Source organism: Rhinolophus sinicus, linkage group LG13 (genome assembly GCF_036562045.2).
Source record: "Rhinolophus sinicus isolate RSC01 linkage group LG13, ASM3656204v1, whole genome shotgun sequence".
Lineage (NCBI taxonomy): Eukaryota > Metazoa > Chordata > Mammalia > Chiroptera > Rhinolophidae > Rhinolophus > Rhinolophus sinicus.
Genome location: NC_133762.1, coordinates 32,464,288 through 32,476,734, shown reverse-complemented (window position 1 = coordinate 32,476,734; position 12,447 = coordinate 32,464,288). Strand labels below are relative to the sequence as shown.

At 46.2% G+C, this 12,447-nt stretch overlaps 2 long non-coding RNA genes across 10 annotated transcripts in view; one reads left to right on the top strand and one right to left on the bottom strand.

Annotated features, from left to right (window-relative positions):
* The window catches only part of LOC109456686 (uncharacterized), a 97,949-nt gene extending 93,333 nt beyond the window's left edge, over positions 1-4,616 (bottom strand). For 8 of the 9 annotated variants that reach the window (XR_012491189.1, XR_012491194.1, XR_012491190.1 and 5 more), the window contains exon 1: positions 3,123-4,616. This is a non-coding gene — a long non-coding RNA (uncharacterized LOC109456686). The remainder of the gene's footprint in view (positions 1-3,122) is intronic. The other variant, XR_012491191.1, reaches the window with a different exon arrangement.
* On the top strand, positions 1,658-4,125 carry LOC141568156 (uncharacterized). The gene is made up of 2 exons (XR_012491197.1): positions 1,658-1,928; positions 2,355-4,125. It is a non-coding gene; the product is annotated as an uncharacterized LOC141568156 (long non-coding RNA).
* Positions 4,617-12,447: the final 7,831 nt, after the last annotated feature.

Sequence of the window (12,447 nt, the reverse complement as noted above, 5' to 3'; positions counted from 1 at the left end):
CTCAGGCAGCTCCTGGAATGTTAACACCGCTCCTTTCTGTCACCCAGAGTGTCTGAAGGGAAATGGCCAGTTACCCAGCTCTCACACTGCTGCACCTTAGTTCATTCATTTCTAATGCCAAATAGGTTCCTGAAGAAAACAACCTCATTGACTACTGGATGCTTTTGACTCTTTCCTTTGCCCTCGGGAACTCTGGGCTTTAACAGACAGCCCAGTGGAAACTTGCAGATTGTCACAGGGGATGGGCCTTTCCCTATCTCTGGCTTTGAGTGCCTTGAGGACATTGATTGCGCATCGCAGGAAATGATTGGGGAGTAAGGAATGGAGAGAGGGCGGCCCACTCATCAGACATTTATTCTATTCCAGGCAGCAGGCTGAGCACCAGGGCAAAAAGATACATTAGACACCGACCTTCCCCAGCTGAAGAGACAGGAACGGGAGATAAAGAAATCTCAATGCAGTGTCATACATGACAAGATAAAAGCTTGTGAAATGCTGACAGACAACAAACACCTACAAAGTCCGAGACGGGGTTCCCAAAGCAGGTGAGGCCTGCAATGGGTTTGGACAGATGACCAGGTGGACCATAAGTGAAGAAGAAATAGCATCTACAAAGGCAAGAAAGCTTCCAGCGTGGTACCTGATCTTTCCTCTGAAGCCCGGCCATTCCCAGATTTTGTTCCAGTCAAATCACCGTGAGCAAGCACAGTACTTTATATCATACAGGTACCATATACCTCAGACGCAGAACAAAACAGACTTTGCAAATACAATACCTAGAGGGGCTTTAAATATTAAACACTTTTCTTGCCCTGGCACCTATTTCCTCTTCTCATGCTCTTTGCAACGCATGACAACTAAGTGCAGCAGAAAGGAAAGAGACTGTGGGTGCAAATCCCAGTTCTGCGTTTTAATGTTCATGTGACATTGGGCAAACGAAGTCTTTAAAAGGAAGTTAATAATCCCCATCTCACATGGCTGTCGTAGGCATGAAGTGAGTCATATATGCTCAAGGTAAGTAATAATAATAACAGATAGTCTTTATTGGGTTTTTACTGGGGATGTGCCAAGAACTTGATATGATTTTCTCATTTGCTCCTCACAACATCCAGACGCAGAAGATGCTGTCATTTAATTTATTTTACATGGGAGGAAACTGAGGCATGCAGCTGAGCTAGCTCAAGAGAAACAGTATTGTAGCCCAGGCAGACTGATGCTGGAAACAAAATGTCTAACAGTTATGTTACAGCCCTTTCTTGTCCATAGAGACTCTTAATTATTTGTGGCTCTTGGACCCTTCTGAGAATCAATTTCTCTCCCAGAAAAATGTTCAGACATTTTATACACAGCTCAGGGGGTTTCCAGAATCCCCAAAGTCTATCCACAGAACCCACATTTATAACCCTGGGACAGCACACCACCAGGCCACTGTGTGTAGAACTAACTCACTGACAGCCTCCATGGGGGTAAAGAGGAAGGACAGAAAGACAGAAGAGTGGCCCAGGGAAGGAGCCTCCAACTTGCCCAGACTAGTAGAAGCTGGAGTCTGCCAGGGGAGGAAGGCAGGCCGGGAGCACCCAGCCCCACGATGAAGAGGAGAAGGAGGAAGAAAGAGTCAGGGTAGGACAAGCTGGCTCCAAGCCAGAGGAGCACCTCCCAAGAGCCCAGAGCATCTGACTCAGGGTGGGGGGGGTCACTGAGGCCGTAATGCCTGCCAGGAAATCACAGGGGAGGGGCCCAACAGGAGCCAGAGCCATGTGCAAGTGGCAGCAACAGAGGGCTCAGCCTGGGCCGTGGGGCAGGGTGGTGCTGGGACAGCCCTGGCCTAGGGAGGCTTCGGAATGACCTGGCAGGACGCCCTTCCAAGGGAACAACTTGACCAGGGTAGGCTCCCAGAAGGCCTGCAATGGGAACGTGGCCAGGCCAAGGTGAGGTCACTTTCCAACAGCCCATGGGGATGGGAATCCCAGGTTACCCTGTGAGGATTAATTTAGCCCATGCCAGGCAGGAGATTGAAGGGCTTACCTTCTTCTACCTTCTAATAGGGGTCATTTTTTTCTGGCAGGGGTTACAAGTATTTACGAAGTTGTTCAGGGTTTTTTTTTGTTCGTTTGTTTTTTGGTTTTCAACTTTTCATTTTGAATTGATTATGCACTTACCAGAAGTTATAATAATAATAGGAACAGCATGCGGAGTTCCTTGAACCCAGCTTCCCCCAATGGTGACATCGTATAACTTTCATACAATATCAAAACCAGAAAACTGACATTAGTGAAATCGCCTTAACTAGACTATAGACCTTATTCAGTTTTCACATGGGTGTGAAGCTTTAAATCTATGGTTTGCCTTTACAGGATGTCACCTCCCAGGCCCATGAAGAAAGGTTGCTGTTGGTTTAACTGGAAGGCAGAAGAGGAGGCAGACAGAGGTCAGGAGAGAAAAACAGACACAAGCAGTGGTCAGTCCTTAGGTTGCAATTGTGACCATGCAATGTGATTCAGACACAGTGAAACCTGACCCTCTGTGAACCAGCCAAAGCCTGGCACACAGGTCCTGTGGGATCCTGGCACATACCTGGGAGGCTTCCATGCCCACTTTCTTTGCTTCTATGGATTGAATGATGGCCTCCCCAAAAGCTTGCTCCGGTCCTACCTCCCCAGAATCTGTGAATGCGACCTTATTTGGAAAAGGGATCTCTATACATGTCATTAAGTAAAGGATCATCTTGAGATGAGATCATCTTGGCTTATCCGAATAGGCCTTAAATCCAGTGACAAGTATCCCTATAAGAAAGGAAAGCACAGAGAGAAGAGACGGGGGCAGAGATTGGAGTGATGCAGCCACAAGGAATGGCACAGCCACCAGAAGCTGGAAGGGACAATGAAAGATAATCTCCTAGAGCCCCCAGAGAGAGTGCAGCTCTGCTGACCCGTCGACTGCAGACTTCTGGCCTCCAGAACTGTGAGAGAGCAGATTTCTGTTGGCTTAAGCCACCTAGGGTACTACAATTTGCTATGGCAGCCCTAGGAAATGAATGCATTCTAAAATTCAAATCCCCCATCCACACGGCCCTCTGCCTTTCACACAGCAAACAGACAGACATCATCTGGTTTGTTTCTTACCTGGGCAGGACTTCTGATCCCAGTTTCTCAACAAGGAAAGCGAGGCACAGAGCAGTCCTCTGACGTGCCCGGGGATGCAAAGCTGCTAAATGGTTGTGCTATGACTCAAATCCATCTCTGGCTCGCTCCCAAACCCACGATCTTCGCTAAGATTATTGAAAGCCTCATAGAGGGACAGCTGGTTGCCTGTTGGAGCAAGTTTTTGTTCTAAAGCTTTAACAACTTCTCTCTATTAAAAAAAAAGAAGAAGAAGGAAAAATATAGTCTACCTAGTACTACAAGCCTCAGGAACCTGAAAAAGGACGTTTACTTGGTTACCCTCTCACTCACTGTGCCTCCATCTGAGACAAGAGGTGAGGTGAATTGCTGAAAAGGAGCAGCAAGGTGCTGGAGGAAAGAGGGAGCCTGTATTCCCCTGACTGTATTCACCAACTGAACATCCACTGGCTTACGCTGCAGCTATGGGCAGCTGCAGGCAGCTGCTTTCTCCCGGAGCACCCCAAAAAGCCCGCCTGAAAGCCAAGTTCTACACCAGCTGGTCCCCTCCATGCCTCTGAAGACCAAATCAGGCCAACTTGTCCTCGCAGCCCTGTCCTGGCCTGTTGGAGCCTGTTCTCCTTACACATCTTCCCTTGGAGTCCAAAGACTTTTTTTTATTTTATTTTTTGAAAAGGTATTACATGTACACGGGGGGGGGGGGGGAGGGGAATCAAACAATTTAAAAAAGATAAAATAGGAAACATCTCCCTCCCACCTGCAACACCAGTTTCTGAATTCTCCTCCCCAGAGAATACGGCTTACCAGTTTCTTGGGTGAACCAGGTCCGTGTCAGCATGGACAGCTAAATATATCCTTCTGTTGTACAAATGAGAGCACCCTGCCTCATTGTCTTGTGCCTTTTCCCATTTGCTACAGCTTGAAGATTTTCCCATAACAGTACACAATCTTGATTACAGCTTCCGTAACATGGTTTTGCAAAATAAACTCTAATTTCTACAACCTGCTCCCTGTGCAGCAACACTTAGGGTTTTCCCAATATCTCCTCTCCGTAAACAGTGCTGTAATGTATGTCTTGTGCACTTACCTTCACACATACGTAAGAGTGCCTCTGTAGAATCAATTTCTGAAAGAGGAGTTGATGTCTCAATGGATACATGCATTTTTAAATTTAATAGATACTGTGAAATTGCCCTCCAAAGGGGTTGTAAGGATTTATGCACCCAGCCAGCAGTCAGTAACTATTTCTCTGCGATTCTACCATAATAGTGTGTTATCAAATCTTTTCTCTTTGCAAATCAGATAAGTAACAATAAACATATGAGTGCTGAGAAGGAGCTGGTGCAACGAGAGGAGCGTGCGCATATGCATGCATATATAAAAGTCATTGAACTGTACACTTAAAGTTACTCTGCTTAAGGTACTTTATTGTATGCATATTATACCTCAGTAAAAAGGAAAATAATATGAAGGAAAAACAGGACGCCGAGATTAAAGAATGACTGGGTCTCCTCCTTAACAAGATGGTCTTGAAATGCCTCCCTGTAACCCTAAGGATGCTGAGGCTCCCACACAGGAGTCCAACATGTGAAAGAGGGTTTCAGACAGAAGGCAGAACATGGTCAAAGGACAGGGAAGGAGCTTGATTTATTTGAGGAAGTGAAAACAGCAAGCTAGGGAGACTGGTCCCAGATGAGGTCCAAAAGGTTATCAGGGGCCAGATCAAACAGCGTCTCTTAGGCAAGAAGCTTGGGTTATTTATCTCATTGCAATGGGAAGTCATTGAAGGGATTGAAGCACGTGAGTGACATGATCTGTTCTATATTTTTAAAAAAGAAATCACATGGTTGCTATATAGAGAATGGATTTTTAGGTGGGCAGAAATGGAAGCACCGAGACAATTGAGAAGGCTGCTCTATTTTTCAATCTGAAACATGGGGGAGGCTTGGATCAGGATGGTGATAAAAATAGGGATATATATATATATATATATCTGTGGTATATCTATATAGTTGATCCATAGTGTGAGGTATTAGTGGGAGGATGAGAGTGAGGGGGCAGAGAAAAGACACTGCTAGCTCTCTGGACAAGGGGATGGGTCATGGCACCACACTCCAAAACTAGAAAAGATTTTGGTAGGTCTTGTTTTGAGAAGACTCAAAAGTCTGGTCTTCATGCTGTTAAGTTGTAGGCATCTAACAGTCAAAAGGCATCAAACAGGAATTACCCAAGAGGGAGTCCCTGGAGGACCGTGAAATGTCTACCTTCACATTATCCGGTTTGTTCCTTACTGGGCAGGACTTCTGATCCCACTTTCCCAACAAGGAAACTGACACATAGACCCACTCTACCATCACGCCTGCCTTAGGCTGAAACCTCAAGGATTTGTGGGCATTGTCTTTTTGGAGCTGTGAAACAAATGTCTCTGTTTCATGGGCACATCCCTTCTCTCCACAATTTGACCCTAAGCTCTTCCAGGGTAGAGACCGAGTGTTAAACCTCCTAAATGCCCAGGACCATGCTCCCAAAATGGATATGTGGCTGAGTTAATGGCTCTTCACAGATTTAGTTCAGGGGCTCTCAGAGGATAAAAGAAAGTCCCCTCAAGCCCCTGACTCCATTGGAATCAGAAGATCCCAGTGGAATTGCTTCCAACATCCAAAGGAGTAGACCCAGAAGAGACCATGGTCTGTGGTGACAGCCCAGATGCCACCTTCACCAAGTTGAAACTGTAGGAGGTTCATACGACTCCACAGAAAGCCTGACCCATGTATGTCTGGCCAAGTCCCACCACCACGCCATCAATCCGACGTCAAATGTGCCACCAAGAAAGTCAGTAACATTCCTGAACATGGCTTCTGTTGTTCATCCCCACGACTAACCATTCCCTTCGTCCCCCCACCTCCAAGTTTAGTCCTTCCAATCTCTCCCCTGCATGCATACTGACATACAAATCTGATCATTCCACCTCCCTTCTTTTTTTTTTTTTTTCTTTTCTTTTTTTTTTTTAAAGCCTATGTTGGCTCCCATTGCTTTTAAGGTAGGTCCCAGACTCCTTACCTGGGAGGAGACATGGCCTACAATCTGGTCTCTGCCAATTTGTCCACCATCTTTTCCACCCTTACCCCCTGAATACCAGACTCGTAGACTTTCTCCCTGTTCTCCAAACATTCCAGGCCCCAGGAGTTTGTCCCTTAACTCTTTTCTTGAAAGGGCTAGTTCATATGTAAAAGAAAAAAAGCATGGGAGGTTGCTAAGCCTTATCAGTGCACAGGGGAACACAAATTAAAACGAAGTCGTCTTTTCTACCCATAAATTGGTAAACATTTAAAAAGATCTAGACTATCGAGTGGTTAAAGACGGAAAAGAGGCTGCACATTACTCTGTAATTGGAACACATTTAAAAGGCAGATGTGCTTTGTTCCCCGCCATCACACTTCTGGGATTCTGAAGTACTCGGACAATGTATAAACATGTTGACTGAAGCCTTATTTGTCATAGCAGAAGTAGGACACAACTTAAATGCTTCCTCTACTATGCACACACACACACAAAAAAAAAGAGCAGCGAAGTCATTTATGGCACATCCAAACTACTGACTTTTATGAAGTTGTTAAAAAGAACGAAGTAGATTTGTATGGATTGATTTGGAAGGATCTGTATGGTATATTGTTAATGTCAACAAAAAGTTGTACAATAAGAAAATATGACCCCCATTTTGGCAAAAACTGAGGATAACAAAGAGGGAAATTTGGTGTACGCATATTTTCTGCTCATGGTTGTTTCCCCTGGGCGGTGAGAGTGGGAGTGGGGAACCATGAGCAAGTAGAAAAGACTCTCACTTTTTCCTTTGTACTTGCTATATAATTAGCATATTTTTTCCACAAGCAAGTACTCCTTTTGAAATTAAAAGAAGATATATGTAATAAAAAATAATTCATGAAAATCTGGAACGAGCTCCAGGGCAAAGAGTTAGCAGTGACAGTTGCTGCTGATAGTTCAAGAAGAATCAGGCCTCAAAGAAAATCAGAGATTGTGCCCCGAGATCTGAAATCGGGTGACACACGGGGTGGAGGAAGGGAGAGGAGGGCCGTTTGCACTAGGCCTCAATTCAAAAAAGCCTTCAGGTTAGGCACTTCCAGAGGCGTGTTCGCGCAAAGGAGCAGCAAGATGTCACAAGAGCTGAGATCAAAACGTGAACAGCGTGTGGGCCCCTGTGAAAATCGCTCAGGACTGCCAATCTCCTGGGACCTATTATTTGGCTTAGAGGTTTCGGCCTTGCTGGAGCCAAGCCTCATCCCTGCTCGTGGGAGCTGGTGGGAGCGACCACCAGAAACAGAAGTCCGGGAGGAAACCCCTGGGAGAGAAGGGATAGCAAAGGGAAGAGGAATGGGGCTAGTTTAGAGTACCGTGTGGTGTCTGGACCTCAGATCCATCCTTCGTCCTGTCCCAAATTCTCCTGTCTGAGTCCGAGGATGAAGGAGGAGCAAGGAATGGGAATGGACGGCATGTTCGTCGTGTTATTTGTCTTGATCTCGGTACTGATCACAAGGGTGTGGTGAGTTTGAGAAAATTCAGCAGCTATACACTTGGGATAAGAATTATTTATAAAACCAACTAAATGAAACAGAAAGATCTGTATCGATGTTTGTTGTTGTTGTTGTTGTTGTTGTTGTTTTAAAGCCACAGAAGACAGGGAGAATCGAGAAGGGAGGAGCCTTTAGATCCTAGGAGAAGAAAAGGAGAAGAACCTGTTGTTCACTGCAGTATCTTAAGGGTCCCCGCCTCAGTTCCAGCGTCAGTGGAGGCCACAGTGATGGTGACGCTCCCAGGTCATAATTGTAAGTACACAGAGTTGCAGATGTAGTTGTAGAGACAGAGAGAGACATAGATTTAGCTGCATAGGAACTGTACCCGTATATCTGATGTGAATAGAAAAGTGTCTGAAAGGATACACACAAAACTAAAAACAGTGGTTACCCTGGGTGAGACGTTTTTAGTTTTTAGATTATTTATTTCTTGATCATGTGGTTACTTTTACAAAAAACATATTTTTAAAATTACAATGCTATAAGGTCTTTCCTGCTCTTGCTTGTTGACAAACGTTTCAATATATTCTTTAAAATATAATATTTTCCCCACTGACATTTTCTCTAACTTCTTGGTACAGATTTTTCTCAAAGTGCTGTCCTCCCGCCCCAGACCACTTGTCCAAGAATTGCCTGGAGAGATGGATAAGTAGGGAGATTCTTGGACCCTCTTCCCGCACTTTCTGAAGTAGAATATCTGGGGCCCATTCATCTACATTTTAAGGTGATTCTGTTGCTCTCTGTACTTTGATAATTTTTGAGTTTGATGACAAATGTCTCTCATTTGTGGGTGCCCAAGACTCCCCATTGCATTTACCCTGTAGCCCAGGGTTTACTTGATCCTGCATCTGTCTCCTCCCCAAGACTGTGAACTTCTCAAGGGAAATGGTTATATCCAATTCAACTCAGTTTACTCAGGGTCTAACAGAGGACCCATGACATGAGATGCTTAATAAATATGTGCTGACTGGATGGATGGATGAATGGATGGGTGGATGAATGAATGAATGAATGAATGAATGAATGAATGAATCTCAATCATCACACAGCCATTGAGTTCCCAAAGGTGAGACTTACATTGGCAGCCCAGTGCAGATACGCAACTGGGCTTTTTTCAGGTACATTTTTGCCACCCTAAGGAACTCTAGCCTCGGATCCCAGGCTGCCATGGGTGGAGACGAGCCAGACTTGGCCAGACAATAGGGGAAACCCCAAAATCCAAGCAAAGGGGTGACACAGTAACCCAGATTATGGGGTTCAGCTTTGGTGAGTCGGGCTGGCTCTTCATTAACCTTAAACGGACTGTGGCCCAAATCGTGAGCTACACAGTTCCCAAGATTAAGGATCCCTAAGACCGACAAGTCCAACCTCTCCTGACAGCAGGGAACAGTGGTAACAAGCCTGCATTGCAGGGCCAGCCACTTGGGTTCAAAGCCTGCTCACCTTCTAACGATGGATTCAGGGTTGGCTCCACTATGAGCCTCAGTTTTCCCGTCTGTAAAATGAGAAAAACAATAGTACTTAAAGGGTTGTTGTGCCAAGTTAGATTATTCATGCAATAAATATTCATTAACATCTTACTGAATGCCTGGTACTATTCCCGATGCTAAGGAGACAGCAGCAAACAAAACAGGCAAAAAACAAACCATCAAACAAAAAACTAAAACAAAACAACAACAAAAAAGCCCTGCCTGGGAGGGGGTAATTCATGTAAAGCAGAGTCCCTAGCACAAAGTAATCTCTTCAGGTGGCCAATAAAGAAGAGGCTTGAAAGTGACTATCAGCTCCTTGAGCTAAGAATTAAGACCCTCAGAGAAGAGGGTAACAGAAGTGACCCCAAGATTCTTGGCAATGACCAAGGGGTATTATAAATGGCTGATAAATAGACACTTTAAAAATTGTAGCTCTGTTCTGCTCAACGTACTCTGGTGGTGCAGAGACGTGGTGCCTCTTAGGGCCCTGGAGAAGCAGAAGCTGTGTAAACAGAGCAGTGTGGGAGGACAGGACATCAAAATTTGCCAGAGCCACAGCGCGGGTCAGCATACTCCCCTGGCTCCACTTCTTGGAAATAAGCAGTTCCCTTTTGCCAGAAGAATATAAACTTAAACAGGAAAGCACTTCATGATTCAGTGGGTAACTAGGGGCCCTTGAGGTGTGAGTGGGTCTGAGTATGTCGCCTGTGGCTTTCCGTGCACACCAGCACGAGGGGGAAATAGCAGGGTTTCCTGGATGTGAGCACAGCATGCGTTTGCCTGTGTTTATGTCCATGTACTCTTCTATATGCACGTGTTTGTGTGTGCCTCCCTGTGTTTGTACACCCGTGTGTGACTGTGTCCTCATATATACACGTCTGCTCACATGTGGATTTGTGAGTAAATTGGCCTCTCTGTACTTTTGCCTCGATTTCTGAGGATCTGTGTTACTTCTATGTATGTTCCCGTGTATGTGTGTCTGTACTGTGTGTGTGTGTGGCTGTATATACCTTCGTGTGTGTGTGTGTGTGTGTGTGTGTGTGTGTCGGTGTAAGTGTGCTTGGATAACTACGAGCATGCTCGAGGGAGCAAGGGCAGGAGAGGGGAAGCAGAGACAAGAGTAGAGGGTGGGGTTCAGAGTCTGCCAGGAAAGGGGAGTATGTGCTGGGCAGAGATTTGAAATGTTCCTGTCACTGTCAGGGATGTGAGGAGGAAACAGACCTACAGAAGGTCCCATCAGGACTTCCAGAAAGGGCCTTTGGGGCTCTCTCTCAGATTGGGTGGTTTATTCCAGCCTCAGAGAATAAGGCACCACCCCTGGGAGTATAAAAGCCCAGGATTTAGAGTCAGAGGAATCATGACATTCTGCAGTCTGCCCTGGACTACAGGAATTAAGACCCTCCCATAGGAGGGGAACAAAGGCTGCCCTCAGTGCACGAGCTGTGACCAGGGCATCAAGAAAAAGAAGGAGCCTGTGAGCCGAGCCTGGCCTCCAGGCCCTTGCCATTGGTCATCAGCAAGAGAAGCTTTGGGGAGGACACTGCACTTCTTCCAATATGCTCCTACCCACCCCAGGCTTGGGGAGGGAGCTGGGCCCAGGCTTGACCAATGAGAAGGAGTAACGAGTTAACCCTACACAATAAGAACAGTGCGGAAGGTGCTGCTGTCGGTTGAGAAAAGAAGCCCATCGTGGTGGTCAGCCTCTTGAGCGTTGTGGCATTAGGCTGACTGAGGAGAGTGACAGGGTGGGTGCAAGGAGGACAGTGTGGCCTTCTGGGTCCTCTCATCTAGGGAAGGTTGGGGAATTTAGGTCAAAAAAGACTTCATTTCCACTCTGATGGTGGCAATTGTCCTGTGATTGTCCCCCAAGCCGGGAGGGCCTGGCAAAGCAGTTGAAGAGAACAATTGCCCTGGAATATCAGCTGCTTTTGTCCTGGGGCTCGGCAGCCTCAGGCTGTGGCCTCAGTGTCCTCTGAGACGGTGAGAGCCTCCAGCTGTTCTCACCCACCTCCAACAAAGCCCACAGAGCTTTATGAGGAGGGTCTGCCTGCCTTTGGTCCCCAAGAATGTAGAATGAGGCCCAATACTGACATAGATGCCTGTCCAACCCCATTCTGGGATTTTCTGATGAGACTCAGCCTCAGTGACTATTTTTAGTGAGAAGGGCTAGTGCAGAAGCTTAAACATCAAAGTGGACATGTAAAAGGCTGGGTATCTGCCCACCTGCAAGAAGGGGCATTCAGTGAGTGTGGACTAATGATGGAGACACTGCCTTTTCCACCAACACACTCAGACCACACTAGCAAGAAGCCAGCTGAGGCACGCTGAGCTGATTTCTCACCCCACCCCTGCAGCCCTCCCCGCAATCCTATGACCATCCTCAACCAAGGTTTCCTTCTGACTGGCCAGTTCTGTTTTAGGGCCCCGGGAAACCCTACATGTGTCTGCCTAGGACTCAGACCTCAGATGGAACTGGAACTCAAGCCTTGACTGCAGATGGTTCTGTTTCCCCTGTGTGTGAATCCCTCCAGGGAACACCTTTAGAGAAAGCCTGAAGCTCGGGACATGGTCATTTTACTCTCACTGCATACCAATTACTGTCATCAGAGAGAGAGAGAGAGAGAGAGAGAGAGAGAGAGAGAGAGACCGCTGTACCCTGGCACTGAGACCAGCGAAGGGTAGTGAGCATGAATTATGTATGACACGAGCAATAGAGATAAGAGTGGAATGGGGAAAATCATAACCCTATTAATAATGGAAGTGCAGTTTGTAAACTCTCCACCAGGAATAATTTGCATTGCAATATAAACAGGGAGTATAACACAGAGCAGCCAGCAATGGCGCCTCAGTAAAATGTAAAAGCCACCATTTCAAACATTAAAAGTCATGATTAAATTATAAGAATTTGTTCAGCAGAATGTACAAGGAGAGGGCATGTGCTTCGACTCCCTCTGAACGCAGGGGCACCCTTCCCTCCATGTGTCGGCCAGGAGCGTGAACCAAGGGCTTGGGTCCTTGAGACCTTGGCAGTTATTATTCTCATTATTGGCCTCTGTCGTTGTTGAGAGCCTACGATGCACACTAGTTGAAAGCATGTTACGTTCCACGATGCATCTAAGTCTTAAAGGAACCCTAGGAGGGAGTCACTAATCATCCCATTGTTGAAGTGAGAAAACTGAGGCCCATAGAGGCTAAATAACTTGCATGTAGACTGTACAATTGGTAACCTGGGCATGTTGTAATGCAAACCCAGATATTCTGACATCT